Consider the following 22,594-nt stretch of genomic DNA (forward strand, 5'->3'; position numbering starts at 1 on the left):
ACCGGCAGAATCCACCTCCATGCCTCTGATGCAAAACTCTAATTAATTTTGTGCAGTGTTTCAGAATTGATTGTGGTCATTTCTATTGCTAATTTTTCATCCGTTTCAAGGGCTCCCCCCCTCCCCTCCTACCCTCTCTTTGTTATTCATAATGTAGCGTGCGTGCGTGTGTGTGTATATGTGTGTGTATCGCGGTATCAGCGTGTGATATGGGGTCTGTGTGTGAGTGTTTACGTATCTGTGTGTGTGTGTGTGTGTGTGTGTGTATGCGTGTGTATCCATAGTAGGCCTATCTGTGTGTGTTATGATTTCTGTGGTTGTGTGAATGTTTGCATGTGTGTTGTGTGTCTATGTGCTTGTATGAATTGACAATATGCATGTGTTTGTTTCATTGTTGTGTGTGTGTGTGTGTGCGCGCATATGAGAGAGTGAATGTGTATTTCGGTATGTTTGTAGGTTTCTTAATGCTATCAATACATGGCAGATTTGTTTGTGCAACAAAGGTTGAACTAGATTTGGTCTGTTTGTTGTCTCCTCTCTTCATAACGCATAATATTGAGCACCACTTCAATATTACTTTCTTCATTTTATATAATAAAGCGTGTTGTGTGCATGGTGGGGGCACAACAATCTTTAATTTTGTGCAGGTAAAGACATAGTGCAAATCATGTGATCACTTCCAGATTCACCTACAATGATGTTGGTTTTCTCAACAACAGATTCCTAATAAGAGCCATAAAAATGTAATATGTTATTCATTTACGTACTAAGCTTTCGCTCTTGCATATGGTTTATGCAACTTTAAAAAAAAAATAAATAAAAAATTATCACCCAAAGATAAATTTGATTGCCTTCAATTTGATTACGCCACTGTCAAATAGCTTGCGTATCACAATTTCTTGTTTTTAATCATTACTGTGAAATCCCCTAGCCCTAGGGCAATTTTTTAATTTTTGTGCCTTACTAACGAAAGGGGGGAAAATTGTTTTGCCAAGACTTAATAGAAGCAATAAAAACCAGCCAACCACTTTTTTTTTTACCTCCGTATTCAATCTCATTTTTATTATAAAACATTTTTAGTCCTTTTTTTTCAGATTACCAGCGAAGATATTGAGAATTTCGCTAATAAATATTTTAGTTTGCTTATGAAGGCCTAACGCTGTCACATGAATATGAAATCACGCTTCTCTCACGCTTCATTATCATTTCATGGTTGTAATGACAGCGAGGCGATGGAATATTTACGGGCTTTTCACAAGACATTTATCCACTACATCTCCCAGAAGGGCACCTGCTTTTTAAGGCGCGCCGTCCTCTTTTAACTCCGATACCTGTCTGGGCGCGGCGCGGCGCGCTCGCGGGTCGGCGGAGGCGACGTTATGGAAAGCGACAGCCCGGCTGCGGCACTCCGGCAAACGCGCTCGGTTTCTCTATTTGTGTCTTCTGACTTTAGCGCCCGACGCCAGCTAGCTTAAGCCTCGCTCACAGCCATGTTGTTTTTTCGCGCCGTCCTCGTAATTATCGCTAAACGTTATCCTGAGACCACAAAGTTAAGGTAACGTTGTGAGAACTCTACACAGCAGTCACTGCTGACGGTGCATCGGGGAATCATTTTGGCGAAAAATAAAAAATTAAGATATGATCACCTCCAGTATTATGGATGTGTGCGTGTGGTGCAATGTATTTTTTTTACAAGTATAATGGAATGGAATCTGTAAGGTTTCCAGCAGATAACTAAGGCTTGGTGAGCTATCTCAGCCGTGCTTTTGTGCTATTCTGTTGGCGCAGTGTTACATGCTTAATGTGATGTTATGAGAATGACGTGTCGGCCTGGCCATCGACCCAACAGGACCATCCATATTGCACTCATTTGAACCGCGGCAGGCCGTGCACCTCCCCTCGGGGGACAGTGCAGGCGTGACAAACGCAGCGGTGGATTCATGGGCCGGCCTGGAACATCCTCCGGCCCAGCTGTGAATACTCAAATCATCCTGTTTCACGGCCGTAACACCTTCGCCTTATTTCATCTTTTTTATGGACACGCGTACTTTGGCCCCCTCGTATTTCTCCCTGGGAACCTTTTTGAAACATCGGCGTGTTTGGTGCCTGTATGTGTTATTTATCCCCGCTGCCTCCCACCTGGCTCGGAGCTTTTCAGGGACTGCGTTTCCCTGCAGCCCCCGCCTCTCTGGGCTCGGCGGAGGGGCCGCGGGCTGGACGCTGCAGCTGCCTGTAAAGGCCTTCTCTGTAAGAGCCGTGTGTCTGTGAGGAGTGCTGGGGCAAGGGCTCCTCACTAGGCCTCCCTCCTCTCACACTGGCAGTGTGTGGCTAGTGTGCACACGCACACACACACACAAACAAACACATGGGAGTGTACACACACACACACGTACATACAAACACAGGCACACAAACACACAGGAGTGTACACACGCACACTAGTACATACAAACACAGGCACACAAACACACACAAATTCATGGGAGTGTACACGTGTGTACACACACACACACACACACACATGCATGTGTGCATGTACACGCACATGCGTGCACTTGCACGCACACACACACACACACACACACACACATAGACACAGGAGTGTACATGAGTGTCTATCCTGGCACATCACACACATTCCCTTCCACAAAACATATCCTGACAGCCCTCTGTCTGATTATGTGGGCACTTTACAAGCATAAATATTTATACCACTCCATTTTATTCAGGATGTTGGCCTTTCAGTACGATGCTTCTGATGAGAGTGTACTGTACTTTACTGTTTAAAAGGGGGGCGGGGTGTGCGTGGAGGAGAATATGGGGTCTGAGGGAACATTACTGCCTTATTTGCACTTATTTCATTCTTTCCATTTCACAATTGTGTTAATGTATGATACTCGCTTTTCATGTTATCCCTGCCAAATGAATAGAAATGACCTTTAAACTGAGTTTCCATACAGTCAGTTTGTCCTACATTCCTTCAGACTTGGGGTGTCCATTTTGCATAATCTTTTTTTCCAAAAAGACACTTAGGCCTGGATTCAGTTAATGTGTGCTTATTTTGTGCTATAAGTATATGAGCTTCAGCACACACAGCCATTACTTTGTTTTGTTCGTTCGTTTTGGTCATTGCTGAATTCATGATGGGAAAAAAACAACACTGAGTCAACGTAAAGGACAAATGAACAAATGTTGACTAAATTCAGGCCTTAGGCCCGAATCCAGTCAGGCTGCAGTCTCTTTGTATAGATTTATGCTACATACGATCTGAATCATTACAAAGCAGGAATTAATTTGTTTCGCTGAAATGAATTTAGAATGCCATGTACAAATCAAAAGCCCTGCGCTTGTTCAGATTCATTTGTCAAAGTTCAGGAAAAAATACAAAAAAGTGAACTGAATCATGCCATACAAACTAGCCACAACTCGTGCATTGTTATGGGTGCGTGCATGTTCTATACAACGAGTGGTGCTGCCCCGCAAAGATGCGTTCTAAAAATAGATTCTTCCCTCATGCTAGGAATCGAGCACATCATCCGATCACTAGATCTGTGAAAAAATGAAAAATCACCATCCCTAATTTGTGGTCATAGGATTGTCAGTGTAAGCTATTTAAAATTTTCTGTACATTCTTTAAGGAAAAAACATGCATGGTATGTTTGCCATAAATTGCACATGTATAGTGACTATAGTGACTTATAGGCACTCTGAATACTTTTAATGTGGCAGGTCCCCATGGCCATAGCATAGTCAGGTCTCTGGATTCTCTGAAAAAGCAGCCGCGGGAGGCTTGTCAGTACGGAAGCTCTGCGAATTAGAGGGAGAACATGGAAGCCGGTTTGCCTGGGTAGAATCGGTCAAAGACAATTACGACCGGGGTGCAAATCATTGACAGCGGCCTGCTAACGGACAGGAAACCTCTCAATATTTCAAGGCCTCGATGATAAATGGTCACAAACACAATGCAGAGTAAGCAAATGACTGTTTAACGAACTCTGCGGTAACTTTTGTGCCTTTCGGAAGGAGACGGTCGCTGTTGTAAAGGCAGCCTTTTAAAGGTGCATGCGGCTTAGGGGTCTGCTGTGGATCATTACTGGCTGCTGGATAGAGCACTTTCAGTGATCCTTAAGCACATCAACTGAAACTTTAAAAATGTATTTGATTTCACAGTTGGAACCAGTAAATTTTCAAATTAGAAATTTGAAGGAAGAAAACAAAAACTCCCCAAAATCTCAACAGGTGCCAGACCGAAAACGAATCATGATGAAGTAGAGTCCGCACACTGCTTTCACACACTTTTTTTAGACAAAAAAAAAGTTTACACCCACATCACTTCATCCTTCTGGAAATGATATGGATATTTAACAGCGCCATTTTCAAACTTTCTTTTGTCTGATGAAGGATGATGAAGCTTGCAGCGTGAAGCATCACATCCATGGAATTACTAAACTTTTATCTTGGCAGCAGTATATAGTGTGTGGACTCTACTTTATCTGTCTTGATGCTAATCATTACCTTTGGATGTAGTCATGATCATATTTGGTGTAACAACCACCCCCCTCTCCCCGCTACACTCTCATACCTCTCCCCTTTCCCCTCCCCAGGGCATGGCAGGGCACTGAGTCTCTTTGACCCTCCCGGTACTAAATACTGCTTACTCGCAAACATCAGCTAAAGTGCTTGAGCGTGGTTTCAGGAGACAGATGAGTGACTATGAAATGATATAAATCGGTGGGTGATGTCACACAGCGTTGCCTAGGCACCAATTGCAGAGCCATTTTTAATTCCGAGCTGTCAATACCGCCCAGCAGATTGAGAGCGTGCTGAGGAAAAATGGCTGTATCACAGATCCTTTGTTCACCTTAATCCTACTGTGAAACTGAACAATGCTGGCAGAGTGCTTGACCAGGCTCCCACTCTCTCTGCGTGTTGAGGAGAACCGACACTAATATGTAGGCCTAGACAGTGTTTGGGGACTGCAGTTGTGCTGCTGTCATACTTTGGCCTTTGCCAAAATCTGCACCCTTCTAACTGCAGAGTTCCAGCCTTTTGTTTTCCAGGTCATGGTCCAGGGCATAAACACTCTCAAAAAACTTTTTCTCTATTTTGAAAACAGAACATTTAGATCACTAAATACATTTTGAAGAAACAGATTAACCTGAGTTGTTTCAACAAATACCGAGCTGTATTAATAGATTGTATGTAAATAATTCATAAGAAAGGGTGTGAAGTATTTGTTTTGTTTCCGAAAAAAGTTCCAGTTCAGTAATATGGAACTGGTTTAGATTTTTCCAGCCGGACAGTGCTCAAAGCACAGTCATTTGCAAAGTTTGCAGGGATAAGGCCATGCAACAGACCTTTTTAAATGCCTGAACAGCAAGCACCCCAAAGAGCATGCGGAGAGTTTAACATACGGGATCTCACGTTCGTGCATCCAGCCATGGATTTTTGTCCATCTCTTTTTTGAAACTGGTCATTCTGTTTCATTTTGAGTATACCGCAGGATATACAGTTAAAGGTTTTCAGAGCACCACTTAATTGATCTGCGTTACGATATACCCAGCTGATTTATGGTTTAGTCGTACATCGCTTTTGAAACTGGTTTATTTCTTAAAATCCCTGACTCAGAATGCATGCCATTTTTGTCTGTTATTGTTTTGCAGAAATGCTCTTGAGTGCCGTTTACATTTTAAAACTGGTGTAAAATTTAAAATAAATTAAGAAAGAAATTAAGTACTTTGGCCTGAGTGGTCTTTCTGTTATTCCTTCACTTGTGTTTTAAATACTTAGCCTAAACTTTGTTTACTTTTAGGTCTGTATTTTCTTAAAATGGTGCAGATGGAGTAATTGTATAATTACCAGTTTGGTTGTTCTGTTCAGAAACTTGCGAGAGTCTTAGAAAAGCAACATGAAAAAAAAAATTCTGATCCGTATCGTGAATCGTGATATATCCTAAAAAATTGTGATATGATATTTTGGCCGTATCATCCACTCCTGCATAAGGACATAGTCTAGATGTCACAACCAAGCTGCTGCACATTGGGTGACTATATTTGCTTTAGAAGTTTCATTCCACATTTACTCTTCCACATTTAGACTCATGCCTGGTATCCCTGAATGTCGAATGAGTCATAATACTATCTCTGTGTCCTTATAGGCACATATACACGGCGACTGGCAGTCATTTAATTAAATACTGTACACTGTATAAATACTGAGGTCTTATCAGAAAAAATGCCGTTTAATCTGAGTTTAATCTTGAAAAATGACTCCATACCATTTCTAATTAGAAAGGGCATGGAGTATAGTAGTGGTATAGGCTAAGTAAGGAGATTCCCTATTCTTCACTCATAATAATTCTCTCCAAGTATAAGACGGCAAGCTGGAGTAATTCAAAAAAAGGTCCAATCAGCTCGGGGTAGGAGCATGCTGGGATTGTGACATATTTCCCCGGAGTGTTCCGCACATTCTGTTCCTGGCTCTGTGAACACTGGGAAGATCACGGGCAGGGGAGACTCTTAATGGGTGGTCGTGTCGGCTCCCTTCCCCTCCGCGGAGGAAATGGCCTTCCCACCATGCTTCCGCACGTGAGATCATGTTGTGCACCGCCATGGAATGCACGGCAGATGTGTGGAATCGGCTGGGGAAATGATATTACAACAATCAGATTAAACAAGCACTCACCCACAGGACTGTACCACAGACACACTGCCAAATAACCCACTGCTCACGTTCTACCATAAGTTTTAAGAACATTGAAATTACTGCATGTATAACAAGTTGTAAATGTGGAGAATTTCAACAGCTATTTCTTCAAGTCATTCCTTTTCTAATTTTACTTTATCTACTGGTTTTTAAAAAAAAGGTTATTAGTGATTAAATCACAGGCTTTGCTTTTTCGCTTTGCGACGGCTAATTGAAAAGTGGCATTTGGCTCCTGAATTGGAGCACTTTGCTCCCTCCTCACCTTTATTGTGACTGTTGGAGGGTTCCTGAGCCAGCAGGTTCCCAATGCGTTAAGGGACCCAATGGTTTGCTATCTCCAAACAAAACCGGCTGACACACAAAAACACCAATGAAAATATGGCCAGCAATTTTTTTCTTTAAAAACAAAAGGAAAGAAAAAAGAAAAGTGAATGTGGCCCATTTTGCTTGATTGTCAATTCAGCTAGAGGAATTAGGTAAAAATTGAAGGTGTGCCGTTTGTTGGCTGGTTTGAACACTGCCAGCCCCATGTCTGCCACCTTGCTGATGCCCGATACTGAAACAATGGGCAGATGAGCTGTGTTCAATTATGCAGCGCATTTCAAAAGACTGTTTGGGGCCAGGGTCCTAAGCAGCAAAGAGCAGAAAGCACATCGTTTCCTTCATATAGAGCACTGAGGATGCCTCCCCGTGTCCTCTCTCTTTGCCCCGACACACTCGTGTCTGTGAAAGGACACAGAGGACAATGCAGGGGCGAAGGAGAGGGTGCAAAGCCTGTTCCCGCCCGCGCCCACGCGTGCGTTCCCCACCGGTGAGACGGGCGAGCGGCGCTGGAGGTACGGCGTCGCCGAACGCGACTCCTCCTTCGCGCCTGCGTCCGTCGCAAACGTATCGATTTGTTTTTTTCCTCTCAGCATTCCGAAGCGTTGTTTGTAGTTAGGGAGCAGCGGGAGGAACCCGTGCAACAGAATTGAATCTACTTCTCCGGAAAGCCCTGGGTTATCAAACTCATTAATCTACATGTCAAGGGCCTGGGGATGAATAATTGTGTGTGGAATTTATCTGCCAACATGATAGCTACTTTTCAGCTTTCTCTCCAGCATCCCTCCATTGTGCCAGGCCTTTAATTATTATATGCTTTGTCTTTCCCGTTTCTGGTCTTTTGGGGGAAGGCACAGAAATATGTACCTCAGCATTCGGAAGGACAATTTCTCCTCAATATGACACTTTCGTTGCCAGCAAAAAAAAAAAAAAAAAAAAAAGGCGCTTCCCCGCCCCCACCTCCCAGCGCTCACAAATTGGTGTATAATGTTAGGATCCATTTCTGCGCCCTCCCCAGTCAGTTGGTTGCTATTTTCTTTACAGGCAGGCAGAATTTAGATGCCAAACACTCACTGTAATAAGGAGCTGCTCAGATGAGATGCGCGGGGCTTGACAATGAATGATTCCCAAATCATTACTGAAGCTACGCATCCTGCCATCATCAGCCGCTGCGGCAGCTTCACTTGGAAACGTTTTCCAAATTGTTAGACGGTAGGCTTGAAGTGAGGTGCGCATACACGCACGCACACATGCACACGCGCACACACACACTGTGAGCTCCATAATGTTTGGGACAAAGACCTTTATTTTTTTGTCTTGATTTGGCTCTGTACTCCACATGTGGCAAAAGTGCGCATTCTCGGTTTTTATTAAAGGGTATTTTATACATTTTTATTTCACCATGTAGGAATTATTGTGCTTTTTATACATAGCCCCCCATTTCAGAGGACCATAAAGTTTGGGACATATTAATGTTTTGTAAATGAACGTAGTCATGTTTAGTACTTTGTCGCATATCATTTGCGTGCAATGACTGCTAGAAGTCTGTGACCCATAGACATAACCAGGTGCTGAGTATCTTCTCTGGTGAAGCTCTCCCAGACCTGTACTGCAATCATCTTGAGCTCCTGCTTTTTTTTAGGGGTCTTTGCATTATGTCTTCTCTTCAGCACATGAAACACATACTCACTTTGATTTGGATGAATGACTTGGCCGTTGACTTGGAATTTTCCAGTTTTTGGCTTTGAAACACTCCTTTGTTGCTTTAGCAGGATGTTTGGGATTATTGTCTTGCTTGTAGGATGAAGCATCGTCCAATCAGTTTTCAGGCATTTGTTTGAGCTGGAGCAGATAAGATGGTTCTGTACTATTCAGAATTCATTCTACTGCTGCTATTAGCAGTTACATAATCATTGATGAGAAGTGAACCAGTATCTGTGGCAGCCATACATGCCAAAACCATAACACCCCACCAGTTGGATCTAGTAATGTTACGAGTGCACTGCATTGCTACACAGTAGCACAGTAGCTGATTTTAGTCATACACTTCTACAGTCAGAGAATAATTACACAATAAGCAGAAAAGGAGAAAGGTTAACCTTGTCCCTGCTTGTAAAAAACTTGCCACATACGCACGCACACACACACACACACACACACACACACATATAATAATTTGAGCCTCTCACCCCTCTTTGATATTGCCGCATTGTTACTTGATTCTGTATTTTTAAAGATGAAACGAACTGAAAAAACAACAAAGTGTATGACAATGGGGAGAAAGCCAAATGTGACAAACAGCACTCGGGAACAATTTGTTTCACACGGGAATAAACTGCCATTGAGCTTCCTCCCTTCTTTTTCCTCAAATGTACAAAGCACACAGGTCTCCAGGCTCTTATTTCGTCACCTACTGAGACTGACTTTGACTCGCGTGAGACTTGGACAAGCTTAGAAACAACTGATGTTTGGCCATTTTTGCATACTGAGTTATCTGCCATTAAACAAATTTCTGATACCAGATCATTTCTCACAGTTCACATTGTATGGTAGCGCGGTTATTTTCAATGTTTTTTTTTGGGGGGTTATCGTCTTCAGCTGAAAACGTGGTGCCAAAGCATGTGATCATACCAAACATAAAGACTAGGTTCACCGGTGTATCTTTTCTCCTCACCTGACTAAATTTCATGTCCGTGCTCTTCATACCTAAAGTAAAATGGAAATCCACAATGAAAGAAAAGGACTCAAAGTCAACCTTCAACCTTCTTCCTTTCTCCCCCTATATCTTGCCCTCTCTCTCCATGAGAGGACCAGTGATTTATTTTAAAAAGCTCTGCTGACCTGTGGGTGTCCCAGAGACCGTTTGCTTAAATGGACAAGCCATAGTTTTAGAATGTGCTTTGTGTAGCAGATTTTGAAATGCTTTAATACATTTAAAGGACACGCGCGCACACAGCATAGGGCAGCCATGTCAGCCCAAGGTTTTTGGAAAGGCGCTGTTGGCAATTTAGATCCACCTCAGCTGGTCCCCTGATGCGTTGTAGTGTTTTAAGAATGTACAAGTAGACCAGTGGAGGACGTACAGTCAAAAACACTCGTACTTGTAGTATTTGTATTCCAATATTGTGACAAATTGAGTCCGGTGAGTTGTTGTTACAAAGTTATTTGCAAAGACTGTCTATATGCAAATCGTAACCGAATATGAAAATAATGACTTTGTGGAAACCGATAGTGGTTGTCCTATTTTGCATGAGATTGAAGAATAAACTTTTCTCTTATGACATCACTGTAAAGCCGTATCCATCCTTAGGTCAAGAATAAGATTGCAGATAAGATCACAAAGGCAGGTGAGAGGGGTTTGGGTAAGTGATATAGATGGGGCGAACAATGGAAGCTGATGTGGAATTTAAATCAAGTCTTCCCGATGGCCGCTGGGATTGACACGTTGTAAATGTTTCTAAGATTGGGCACTGATGGCCATGGGAGCCGTTGCCCAGATCCAAAGTCAACCGCGGAGGTGATGGTCATCAACATTGTTTAGGGCTTTTCTTTTCTTTTCTTAAAATATGGTATGAAAGAGATTCATGAGTGCACATCTTCATAGGAAATTACATTCACTGGGATTTAAATCAGACACAATACAGACATACATACAGAAAAACAAACAAAAAAGTTTTCAGTTTTAGTGAGTTTTATGAAAAGACCGTTCAAAAGACCTTGCTGTATGTGTCAGAATAGGCATGATGGGCTGTGCTTTGTCTACTTACTGATTAATGAATGAAGAATTTGGTGGCCTAATTATTTTGTGAAGACTACACCTCTTCAGCTCAGTCTGGGATATCCACACAGCGACGCTCAGCCTCGTAGCGACGCTGAGCAGCCATCGGAATTACTGTGAAATGATGTAGGAAGCAGCCATAAAGAGGCAGAATCCTGGGATTTTCTCCTCCCTCAGAGTAGTTTGAAGTCCTGGCACTGATCATACCTGTCACAGATGAATCATACCTTTACATATATATGACTTGTGTTATATTTATGAAACGTCACAACTGCAATAATTAATTACAATCCCAGCGCACCCCGTCCATTTTCATTTTGAAAGTCAGAAGGTGCTTTTCTGAGGGAGGCAAAAAATATATCCTCGCACCCTCCCCTCCTGATCCGCTGTCCACAGTCCCCCATGAATCCCTTCGCCGCTATAAAAAAAGAGCACAGCAATTTATGCCATTAGTTAAAATGGAGGAGTTGACACCGGCTGTGGGCTAGCTGTGCTGTAAGTCCCATTCTCCAGGAGGCAGGGGGAGCCGGGCCCCTCCCTGGGGCACAGGGTCCACCACTGCTGCCCTGTCAGCTGCATTTATGATGTGCTCATAATTAAATGTCCACTGAGCTTGCTGACCACGGAGGGGCCGTAAGCAGGAAAGATAAATGAGGAGAGAGGATGTAATATCTTTGTACTTGGGGGACTCTTCTGATGTAAAAGATTGTCAGGGATAATTATTAATATGTGACCAACCTTGTTCTGTAATATCAACACGCGTACGCCCGCACACGGCACGCATGCAGTTCACATACACGCACAAACACTTTTACCAAGGCTTCCCTTTCTAGGACTATGGATTCATCATGGCTTTGTTTGAATAATTTGGTAGCTGATTTCTATTTTTTGTGCTTAATGTACAAAGTTTATGGAATGAAAGTGTTTCCACATGATCACACATTTATGCATCTTTATTATACTGAATTAAAAAAAATGTTTTTACCCCAAATGTTGTGTGCATGAGCTGTGATCATATGATTTTTTTTTGCATGTAATGTCCAACTGGTAGCCTAATGGTTTTTGAACTTAGGTCTACTACTGTACAACATTTACAATGAATATATATAGCCTATATATATATATATATCCTTTTTTCTACTGTCATTGCACACAACAAATCATGTTGGAAAACTGAGTGCTCTTTTTATCACACAAAAGATATACAAGATATAGTAAATATTTTGGTATACCTGTATTAAGTTTTGCACCATAAAAGCTATTTTTCCCCATAGGGCACAGATATATACAGGGCATACAGAGCCTGGATGCTAGCAGCAATCATTTTTCTCAGAGAAGATTAGTGTGATGTGCATCTAACACCACCATAAGGAAGGCTTGTAGAAAACACGCACACAAAGTAACAAAACAAAAGGAACGAGGGAGAGAGAGAGATGGAATAAGGAAGGAGAAGAATGCAGAGTGGAAGTAAAGGATAAACAAAGCAGACACACAAGGGACATAAGCTCTTTGTGAGCCCCTTGTTCTTTCTTCAAAAATCAGATAGAAAAGAGAGTGAACTGGGCTGCTGCTGGCTATGCAGGCATATTTCATTGACATCAGGCACATAAAATGCACAGACACACACACACAAGCGCACACTTACCAGACTCACAGAGGTGTTTCTGAAACTAGGCCTGCACGGTTTTGCCATTGTCAGCGCTGAGCTTCTACCTAGTAATGACAGCAGCCCTCCAGAGGGTTGGTGGATCTAAACTCGCCGGAATTGGACTTGACTGCATTAAAGGGGAATTACATGACACCGGCTTTAGATGAGTGCTTTATCTACTGGCTGTTGCTCCTCCAGCAGTCAGCTCGCCTTTACATCTCTTTACGCTCAAGACCTGCCGGGTCATGCCGGAGTCAGCTGATATGTCACTCTGTAAATAATATCAAAATAAGTTGAGAGGATTAACGCAAGGGGGACGGATTAAGACTTCACTCACTGGGGCGGCGGTGTGTCTGACGCCTGAGAGAAAGCAGAGCGTCGATTTCCACGTCCCCCAATGCTGTCGAATGTACTGCCTGTAAACGCGTCACCTCTTTAAATGATGAAACACAGAATGTTTTTGAATATATATATATATATTTTTACAGCAACTGTGGCAGGGGTCAGGAAGTACATTTGTTTGTCGATGAAGATGATGTCATCCCACGGTGGACAACTGAGAACAGGGTTGGAATCAATTCTGCTTTCGATTCAGTCAGTTCTCAAAAGTAATTAAAATTCAATTAATGAATTGAAAATGTGTATGGTGTTCTGTGAGGATTTTTAAATTTGTTAATTGACTTTCAGTTACTTAGCTGAATTTGCTAAATTCAAAATGGAATTGACCCCAACCCTGTTCTTGAAACTGCCAACTGGTTACCCATCTAGGAATGAGTTCTTAAGTGGGTCCAGACAGTTATGTAAGGCCATTTATAGCTGATTCTGTATCATTGTCAATTTTTTATGGCTGTGGTTTGGATTTGGGTTGAATCTGATCTGAGAGTAGACAATATGAACATAAAATAAGTAGAGCTAGCTTGGTTCCTTTGTCTTCTCAGTCAACAGCCAATAAACGGAAAAAAGAAATCCCTTGGTCCTTGGCTCTTTTGACCTGTCGAGATGATATACAAGAACTGGGGACTGCTTCCGTTTACCAGTTGCATGGATTCTTATGGGAGCTGCTTCTTGGTGCATGAAGCCAGTTCATGAAGGCTGCCATGTTTGACTATAGGGCTTTTTGGCACCAGAGCATGTGCACTTGGTACCTAAATGTGAGGGATCATGGTAAACACAGAGCATTGATGTGAACGACTAAGCACTCTGGGGGCTCACTCTGAGAATTGAGAGCTAAAGCTTCCACGTTGTCTGGCAGTTGCATCTAGCAGCTAGCTAGCTACATTATTTTATGATTGAAAATAAGTGACTCTTTGTGACAAGGACATTTCTAATGTGGTCTTTAATGTTTCTGCAAGTTAAAATAATAAGAAAGTTGATATTTTTCATGGAAACATTTGCTACACTTGACTGTAACATTGCATTAGCTAGCTGCTTATGGAAAAGCAGGTAACCTAGGTAGCAAGGCTTTGAATTACAGTGGGAAGTTGTGGTTAGCCAGCTAACCAAATAACTATTGTTTGACAAGCTATCAAGCTGTAGCTAGGCTATACCTAACTGGCTAGCTGCAACTGGCCAGCTAGCTAGAGAGTTGAACTTTGCTAGCTAATAGTAAGTAATCCTGTAAGTAGCTGGCTAACCACTACTTCTGACTGACTGAAATCCAAATTCTTGCTAGCAATCTTACCACCTAGTTGTGCTGGGTAAGATTATAGTCAAGCTACTGTTTTTAAGTAGATAGATATATGACTTCCAAAATAAATAGAAATGTGGTCTGTAACTCATGTAATTTAATTGGCTCATTTTCATTATTTACAGGAAACACAAACGTGATGTTATTACAGAAAACAGAGAAAACATTATTATTAATGCTAATAGTAATGATATTAAAACAATATAATCAAAGCAATATTGACACTGAAGGTGGATCCTGAGGTGGATTGATCCTAGCTCTCCTCAGTAGATTACGATACACCTGTTCTGTGCGGGCAACTTAAAGTCTCAGCTGGCTCAATCCCCCCTCCCTTTAGCTGTCACAGCTTCATGCTCGTTAATGCACCTGTGTGTCCGTGTACGCAGGTGCACGTGTTGTGACGATAGAAATTTAAAAAATCCTGCATCTTTTGTCCTACATCTTCTTAGTCCCTGGAGAATACTTGCGGTGTGAAAATTTATTGAATTTAAAATTGCTGTCCAAAGTAGTTTAAATTGGCCAAGGTAGTTTTGAATGGGCTTCAATGGGGGCATTTGCTTTTTTGGCATCTGAGGCTTACTAAACTGCAGAACCTATGGTAACCACTGGAGTCTGTGAGCTTCACGGAGAACACCAGTCCCTGGTTTCCTGTCTTGACCATCTTCAGCATTTTTGATGGAAGTCTAGGAGGCTATAATTACATAAAAAAAGAAAAAAAAGAAATTGACCTGCTTTTATTCCTGAAAAAATTAGGCATTTATTTTTCAGAGTGCAAAATCAATCGTATGATGTTCTGTTTTACTTTTCATGTTCATTCTATAAAAATGTAGCTGTACCAAAAATCCTCGTTGTTGTTGGCCACCTATGTAGCCATCAAACTTAAAATAAAATAAAAAAACAAATAAGCTGGAGCCAGAGCACTAGGTGGTTTATTTAGCAGAGCACATTAAGTGGGGTGCATGTGTATGTGCATGTGTGCGCGCACGTGTGTACGTGCGTGTGTGTGTGTGTGTGTGTTTGTCTGTGTGTGTGCGCGTGCTATTTGTCACGTTAGCAATGCAAGGAAGAAAAACATTACCCCACTGAGCGCAGAGACAAATACAAGCCTGAGTAATGCTTGGCCTGGATACCTCTAGAGAAAACACAGAAAATGCTTTCGTAGTTAGTTTAGTAGGCGCAGTATTAAAAGGCATTCTTGAGTGTTCCATTTTCTAATAAAATGATTAAAGCAACAGACAAAATGCAGTAACGGTATCTGTTACCTTGACATTGCTGGAGTGTTTCAGATGCTGTTTGAGTAGAGACTGGAGCCCGCCCCCCAATCCCCAAACCGACCAGAATGTGCAGAATGCGTATTGCTCCATCTCTCTTTACACAGATGGTGATGCTATGGGCAATCACACTCTGGAGGGGGGATTTTTTTTTTTTTTTTACAATTGTGTGCCAACATCCAAGCATTGCAGTATATAAATATATTTGTAAATATCCATTGCTGTCTCATGCAATCATGCAATCATGCAAACCTTGCAACTTGCGATTTTAGTGATTTGTGTTTTTTCTCACAAATGGAGAGCACGAGGTCCCCTTTATGTCTGGATGAAGGTTTCATGTCCCCCGGATCAATGAAATGCATCCAAACTCTCAACTCAACCGGCTCTCAAAATTGTGCATCATAATTGTATCTCCGGTGGTGTGCCTGAGTCTATGCTCTCTTGTGGTGAATTTTGTGCATATGTGGAGAAAAGACAGGTAATTCTGTTGTAATTACCTTCATCTATGGAAAATCAGGCTTTTATATGACTGGGAAATACATCACTCACACTGCAAATCTACTGTTAATTTAATGTTTTGTGTGTTTGATTGCCAATTACAGTAAATGGCTAGCCAGCTAACTTTGGTTAATGTAAATCCAATTCATTGAGTCAGACGGCCTAATTTTAGCTCTCCATTAACAATCTCTACTGGCTAACTTAGGTGTTTACTAAATCAGGTGTGTGCATCTGTAGTATCTTAGACAACATTACCTAGAACAAGTAATGGGCTAAAGGTTGCACCTACCTAGAGATGGGATTATGAGAAGCACAAGTTGCTAGCCTTTCCCCTCATTTCTCTTGTAGTAATTACGAAACTTACAAAACGATAGGATCACAATGGAATATGAACGTTAGGATTGTTCTGTAAAACCCTGGCTCCTAACTTAATGTGCCACAAGATAGGACAGGAGCACTTGGTATTTTATCAAACCTATCCAATGTCGTGTCCGGTCTGAGAGGATTTGGCAGTTTGGATATTTCTATAATACAGCCCTTGGTGCAGGCCTTGTAAAGTGTAAAGAAATATAAGTGACTGTGTTGCCAGAAATTATTCACATTAATACAATCTTGATTTTTATCTAGATATATGAAGGTATATGAAGAAAGAGAATCATTACAGAAATGAATCCAATTCAATTTTTAAATAGGGGTGGTGGGGGAAGTGGTTTGATTAAACTGGATCCCCCTATCATTCTGTTTTGGGAGCGGATGGGTTACTTGGTGGAAGACAAAAAGGAAAGATTCATTTCATTCATTTAATTACAGCTTAAAACCCTGCATGAAAATGTTTCGTTATTGAAACATTCAAATGTGGGTAGTTCCCACAGCATGGTGGACAGCTGTGGTGATCGCTCCACAGGAAAAGGGACTTGTACGCATTAATAGTTCATGTGGCCCCTTACATCTCAGTTATCTCGGTTCACACTCTCACTGGCGCAAATCATTAGGGAGGGCTAAGTACAAGCCGCATGGCCGGGGGTGCGGGTGTGTGTTTGCGAGGGGGGCCAAGGCTCACCGGGGTCCACATTCGCAACATTCATTTGCGGTTGGAGGTCATGTGTGAGACTGCATGTGTGAGACAGCTACACTGCACTGCATTGCCAGCCTCCATGTTTGTCTGATGTATACACGCAAGAAGATCGTAATGAATTTAGTGTTTCATGCATGCTGTATTTTACAGTGTACTGCCAGGTTTTCTTCTTTTAAACTATATGAGGGTATAAATACCAAAACAGTGTACCCCCCTGCCAGGTTTCATGAGCAAGAATTGTATAGATCCTGAAAATATTAAACTGTAATTCTACACATACTGTTCACGTTTTCCATGTTTGACATTTTGCAGACGCTCATCCAGTGAGGGTTATGCTACTTAGGCCTACATTCTTTTACATAAAATCAGTTTACACAGCTGGATATTTACTGAAATAATTCTGTTTAAGTACCTTGCAAGGTCAAAAAACCCATTCAGAATCTGAACAGAATAACGAGCACTTAATATCATAGCATTTAAATATATTCTTCTATTAACTATTCCTAAATAATGATTTTGATTGCACATGGTCTTAAAAAACTACACTGAATAAGAATCCGTCACACCACCTTTTGTTCACCTGCAGCAGCCTTCCTCAGTGGCAAGACGAGAGAATCACCATAAAATTCAAATGACGAATGTACAAACAATGTGGGGAAGAAGTCCAGGATTTCCATTGAAAATCGTACTGTTTGGCACAGTGGAATACAAGATAGGATAGTACAGAATAAAAACCATTTCTATTACCACTGAAAACATGATTCTGTACATGTTTCCCAGAGCTCAGTACCGATGTCCATGTTTTATATTTTCCAGGAATGAAAGCAGGTGTAAGTGAATTTAAGATTTACGATCCACATTGAGAATGGGCCATAACTGTCATGGCAAGTAGAAAATAAAGTCAAAACAATGTTTTGATCCATCCAACGTACATTGTATGCATATGAGAGCACGAGAAGATCTGAAAAGTTTCCCTCCCATGACTCCAGACTTTCTTTTTTCCACTCTTGTTTTCCTCTTCTTCATTCTTTCCCCTTGTTTCTTCTGCAGAAAACTGTGATTCAGGGCTCTGATTGGTATGCATTGTTTAGTTTCTTTCATTAATGCTCACTGCCACTCCAGGTGCACAGATGAACAATAGCAGGGCCTTGTGAGGATCAATACCAGATTGCTGATAGTGCCCCGTCCATTCGCTCACTAGATTACATGATAAATGGCACGGCCCATACGTTTTGACACTCTTTTGGCTGTACAACCCAGGCGCAAGCCTACAGCCTCTAAAACCCCACCACCATAAGGACCTGGAGAAGCAAAAGCACAACATTTCCCCATTGCAAAGGCCAAATTGGTAATCTGCTGTGGCCATTGTACTGTAAAGAAACTGCATTATGCTTTTTTTGTCTTTATTTAATCATAGTTGTAAACCGTATCTATCCGTATATTATTCTGTCCACACACACACAAACACGCGCACTCACACACACACACACACAAGCGCACACACTCACAAATACAAAAATGTTAAAGTTTAATTTTCCAGCTTATATAAAAAATACTTTTGATAAAACTGGAATTTTCTGAAAATATTGTGCTTGATAAGTAAAATAACAATATGACTTAACATATTTTTATGCTCCTGAACAAACTTACAAATTTCATGGAATGTTCTAAGATTAATTTAAATAGTTGGTGAAAAAAATAGAAAATTCATGTTGTTCCATACAGCATTAGCCACCCAGTACAACAAGCTTTATGCAATCTAATATTCATTCATTCATTCATTCATTTATTTATTTATTTATTTAGATCACCATTAGCTAAGTAGCTGTGCCAGCTACTCCTAGCTACTCTTTCTGGGGTCCAAAATGTTAGCTTAAAAATAGTGTCATGACATGACGTTAGTTATTGTTGCATGGGGAATATTAAACAAGCTGTCTGTATGGACACATGAAAAGATCATTTGCCAAATCTTGACCCTGAAAAAAATAAAAATAAATAAAAAGTACAAAAATAAATTGGAATGGAAAAACATCCTTCAGATAATAAAGTCCTCTTGGAACATCAGAGGTGAAAAAAACTTACAAAATCTTTACAGCATGGTTTAAAAAAAATTGGCTTCTGGTTATTTTAAAATATTTCCAATGAGTTCAGAAATGTCATTTTTCTGTCCCACCTATTTCACAGCACTGACTGAGCTCTGCGTCTTTATCTAAATGACGTCTTTATTTATTTCTTTGCACTGGATATGTCCCCATACTTTTATCTCAGGGGTGCCGCCACTTAGAATTTATGGCTTTTATTTCACAGCTTACATTTGGCCCTGAAGATATTCTCTGGCCAAATTACTGCACATTCTTTTTATCCGTCGTGCCCTCCTCCTCCCCTCCTCCCCCAAATACAGTATCTATTTTCTTTAAAAAAAATTAATAAATAAACATAAAAATAACATCATAAAAAATACAAGCTAAAGAGTGTGAGTGTGTGTTTGAATTTGAGAAGATTTGACAGTTTTGATGGAACGAGTAGTTGGCTGAATTGGCTCCAAATTATGCAAAATTTTGCTGAAAATGGTCTTCCATATATTTCTGAGTTAAACGAATATGCAATTAAAATAAGAGTAGGAACAGGAATCATCCTTCCTATTGTAGTCTCTCAACACAAACCAACTGTGTGGGTAGCTAGCTGTAACTGTATAGTTATTTTCTATGATGTGCTACTGTTAATGAAATGCTCGTACCATAGTTAACAGCTATGTTGCCTACAAGCAACTTATGTTACAAGTGTAATAGCTAGCTAGTGACACTTTCATGGTGAAGTAATTTGTAATGAAGTATCATATCATAGTGTGCTAACAATAACTGCTTAACTTTAGCTACTGTAACTCGAGCTTGCAATTTGTGTTTCTGTGTGTAGCTACTTTATAGGAGCTGATGAGACAAAACTTAGATGAGCAGTACTGTCTTGCTGTTGAGTACGCCAATTCTTGCTAAAAACTGCCATACTACCGAAGTTGGTAATTGGTTGAAGTTGGTGGAGTGGGGTGATATGTTCCTGGGTAAAACTAGAAGCCAGCTCATTCCTTTGCTGTCATTTGATAGAAGTTAGGAAATTAAGTCCTGTTGCTCTTTCAAACTCAGACAAGCTTAGTGATCAGTGGTCTGGACACCTGTTTCTTTCGTGTTGCTTTGTCATATTTTTGAGAAATCATATTCCAGTGTAGGTTGGCCATATGGATACTAATAGTGTACACATTCTCTTCCAGCTGTCTGAACAGTAGAGTGACTCCACACGCTCTGACGTTTGTATCGGCACATTTTTGGAGGACTAACTTAAAAGTTACTTGCATGCAAAGATTTATACTTCAGTACATAATTCCTAAAATCTGTGAATCTTTCACTAATGTTTTATTATTGCCTCAGAATTAAGTGTCTCCATGTTATACGCACAGCATATTGAGGACAAAAGAGTAACCTAATAAATAATTTCAGCAAAATGTATGTGACATTTTTCCTGAGTGTTTTCTGGTCTTTCAGGTAATTTATGTATTTATGTATTTATTTACTTATTATTTATTACATTTTGAGAGCATGTGACATTTTGTTAGGGGGTAAAAGGGTGAATTAGAGTTGGAGACAGGAGAAACAGATTCTTTGGACAAAAGCCCTCTTCCTCTTCTCCTTGAGATTTTTTGATTAAAGTCAGTCAATTTTAAAAATGACCCTTAATGCCTCAGAAGCATATTTTACCGATCTATGACGCATAACTACACATGCTCTATTTACTACCTAGCTGCAGATAACAGACTTATAGCGTCATTTACAAAAAATAGCAACTTCCTAACCCCATTGTCACAACGTCCTCTTTAATAACTGAAGGACTTTGCATCCAAAGACAAATGATCCCGGAAAATGTGTTGCCATTAAAAGAGAAACAAGCGCCCCCAGCCATGGGTACATGATGGCAGGCATTTGGCCCCCGCCCCACAGCATTCAGCTGAGCCTCTCTTCCCCTGACTCCTCATTCCTCAAGCGCAAGTGATCGGACCAGCCATTAGCTCAAAGTGCAGATATCAATTCCTGCCTGCCTCTAAATCTCTTCACCGTGCCGTCTGGCAACAACAAGACAGAAGATTTATGAACACAGAATGATTTTCCATAACAATTTTAATAATAAATATGCTGTCTGCTCAGGCTCTTGGAGTGTTATTAAAAGGTACTTTTAAGAGTGCATGTCCTTTATTTGGAGGGAAAAAAAGTTTAGCCTCACATGTCTTCCACTTCTTAAATTGATCATTCTGTATTATTAGAAAGTTATGTGCTTATTTTTTCCGATATCTGGAAAGAACATTGCATTTATACTTTTGAGGAAAATAAATGAATGGCTCCCTGACATAATATCAGTGTTTAAAAAAAGTGTTTTTTCTGAATTTCATGTAAAAAGGCCATTTTAGTTTATCTCTAATCTATCGGCTAATTTCAGTTACTCAGAACCTGGTATGTCTCTTCACAAATCAATAAAAATAGTCTTGTCAGGCATAACTGAGAATTGTGGATATTTTGTCTTTTTTAAGTCCCATTAAATCGTATTTAGTCGTATTTAGGGTGCATGAGGCACCTGTCTTCGCCCAGAATAGAGAAAAAAAGATGGTATTCAAATTGTAACATAAACATAAAAATTAGATTACCCTTCTCCACAGGGAGTGGACAAAAGTGTACTCTTAAGACTAAATGCTGTCACCTTGGTTAAACTCGTTTCTCAGCATGTGCACTGACATGGCTAATCCTCTAGCTTTTTCAGCATCCACTTATTCCTTTTACTTTATTTAATCTTCATACAGGTGACCATATTTAATATTCCCAACCTTTATATCTTGAGTTGCTTTAATGTTGCCTTTAGAGCAAATTAAACCGGAATCAAGCCTGTGAAACGCCCAGTTGCGCAGTAAAGGGTATCGATGGGGTTCATCACTATTTATTTTATTAAAATCGAGGGGTCTGCTACTTTAAATGTCAGTTTTTTCCCCCTATTTCTACTGGAATGCTCGCCTGGAGACAACAGAAAATAGCGGGCCCTACCTGTGTACTCCCCGATGTGTCCCAGGTGCCAGCGTGAGCGGTGGAGAGCTCATGTCTCCTGTCAGAAACGCTTGGAGAAAGACAGGGACGGCATGACCAGTGGGCCCGGCGAGCTGAAGGGGTCAGTTTTCAGGAGGAGAGACAGCGGTGTGGCAGTGATCTCCCCGTGACAACCTGTCAGAGCCATCAACACCGCCATACTGCCCTGTCATTCCGCCTGACGTCTCGGCCAGGGAAAGCAAGCCAAGGTATTTCTGAATCCCAAACTTCACTGTGGATTTCTCTCTCTTTCTCTCTCTCTCTCTCTCTCTCTCTCTGTCTCGCTCTCTTCTTCTCTCTCTTTCTCTGTCTTTCTCTCTCTCCCCCCCCCTTGCTTTTTCCTCCCCTTTCCCCTCTCTTAGAAAAATTGTTTTCAAATTATGTAACACTTAATATTCTGTAGTTTGTGGCGACAAGCCATAACTACTCCACTGCTCACTGATATGGGTCATTTCAGGCTGAATATACACGAAAGTATCCTCTTGCTTTTGGTATGA

The 22,594-nt window shown here is 41.0% G+C and overlaps 1 long non-coding RNA gene across 1 annotated transcript in view; it reads left to right on the forward strand.

Annotated features, from left to right (window-relative positions):
* LOC135241698 (uncharacterized) overlaps nucleotides 1–22,594 on the forward strand; it is a 76,596-nt gene that overhangs the window by 39,517 nt on the left and 14,485 nt on the right. The window contains exon 2 of the long non-coding RNA XR_010326088.1: nucleotides 22,084–22,306. This is a non-coding gene — a long non-coding RNA (uncharacterized LOC135241698). The remainder of the gene's footprint in view (nucleotides 1–22,083; nucleotides 22,307–22,594) is intronic.

The sequence above is a fragment of the Anguilla rostrata genome, chromosome 16, assembly GCF_018555375.3.
Source record: "Anguilla rostrata isolate EN2019 chromosome 16, ASM1855537v3, whole genome shotgun sequence".
Classification (NCBI taxonomy): Eukaryota; Metazoa; Chordata; class Actinopteri; order Anguilliformes; family Anguillidae; genus Anguilla; species Anguilla rostrata.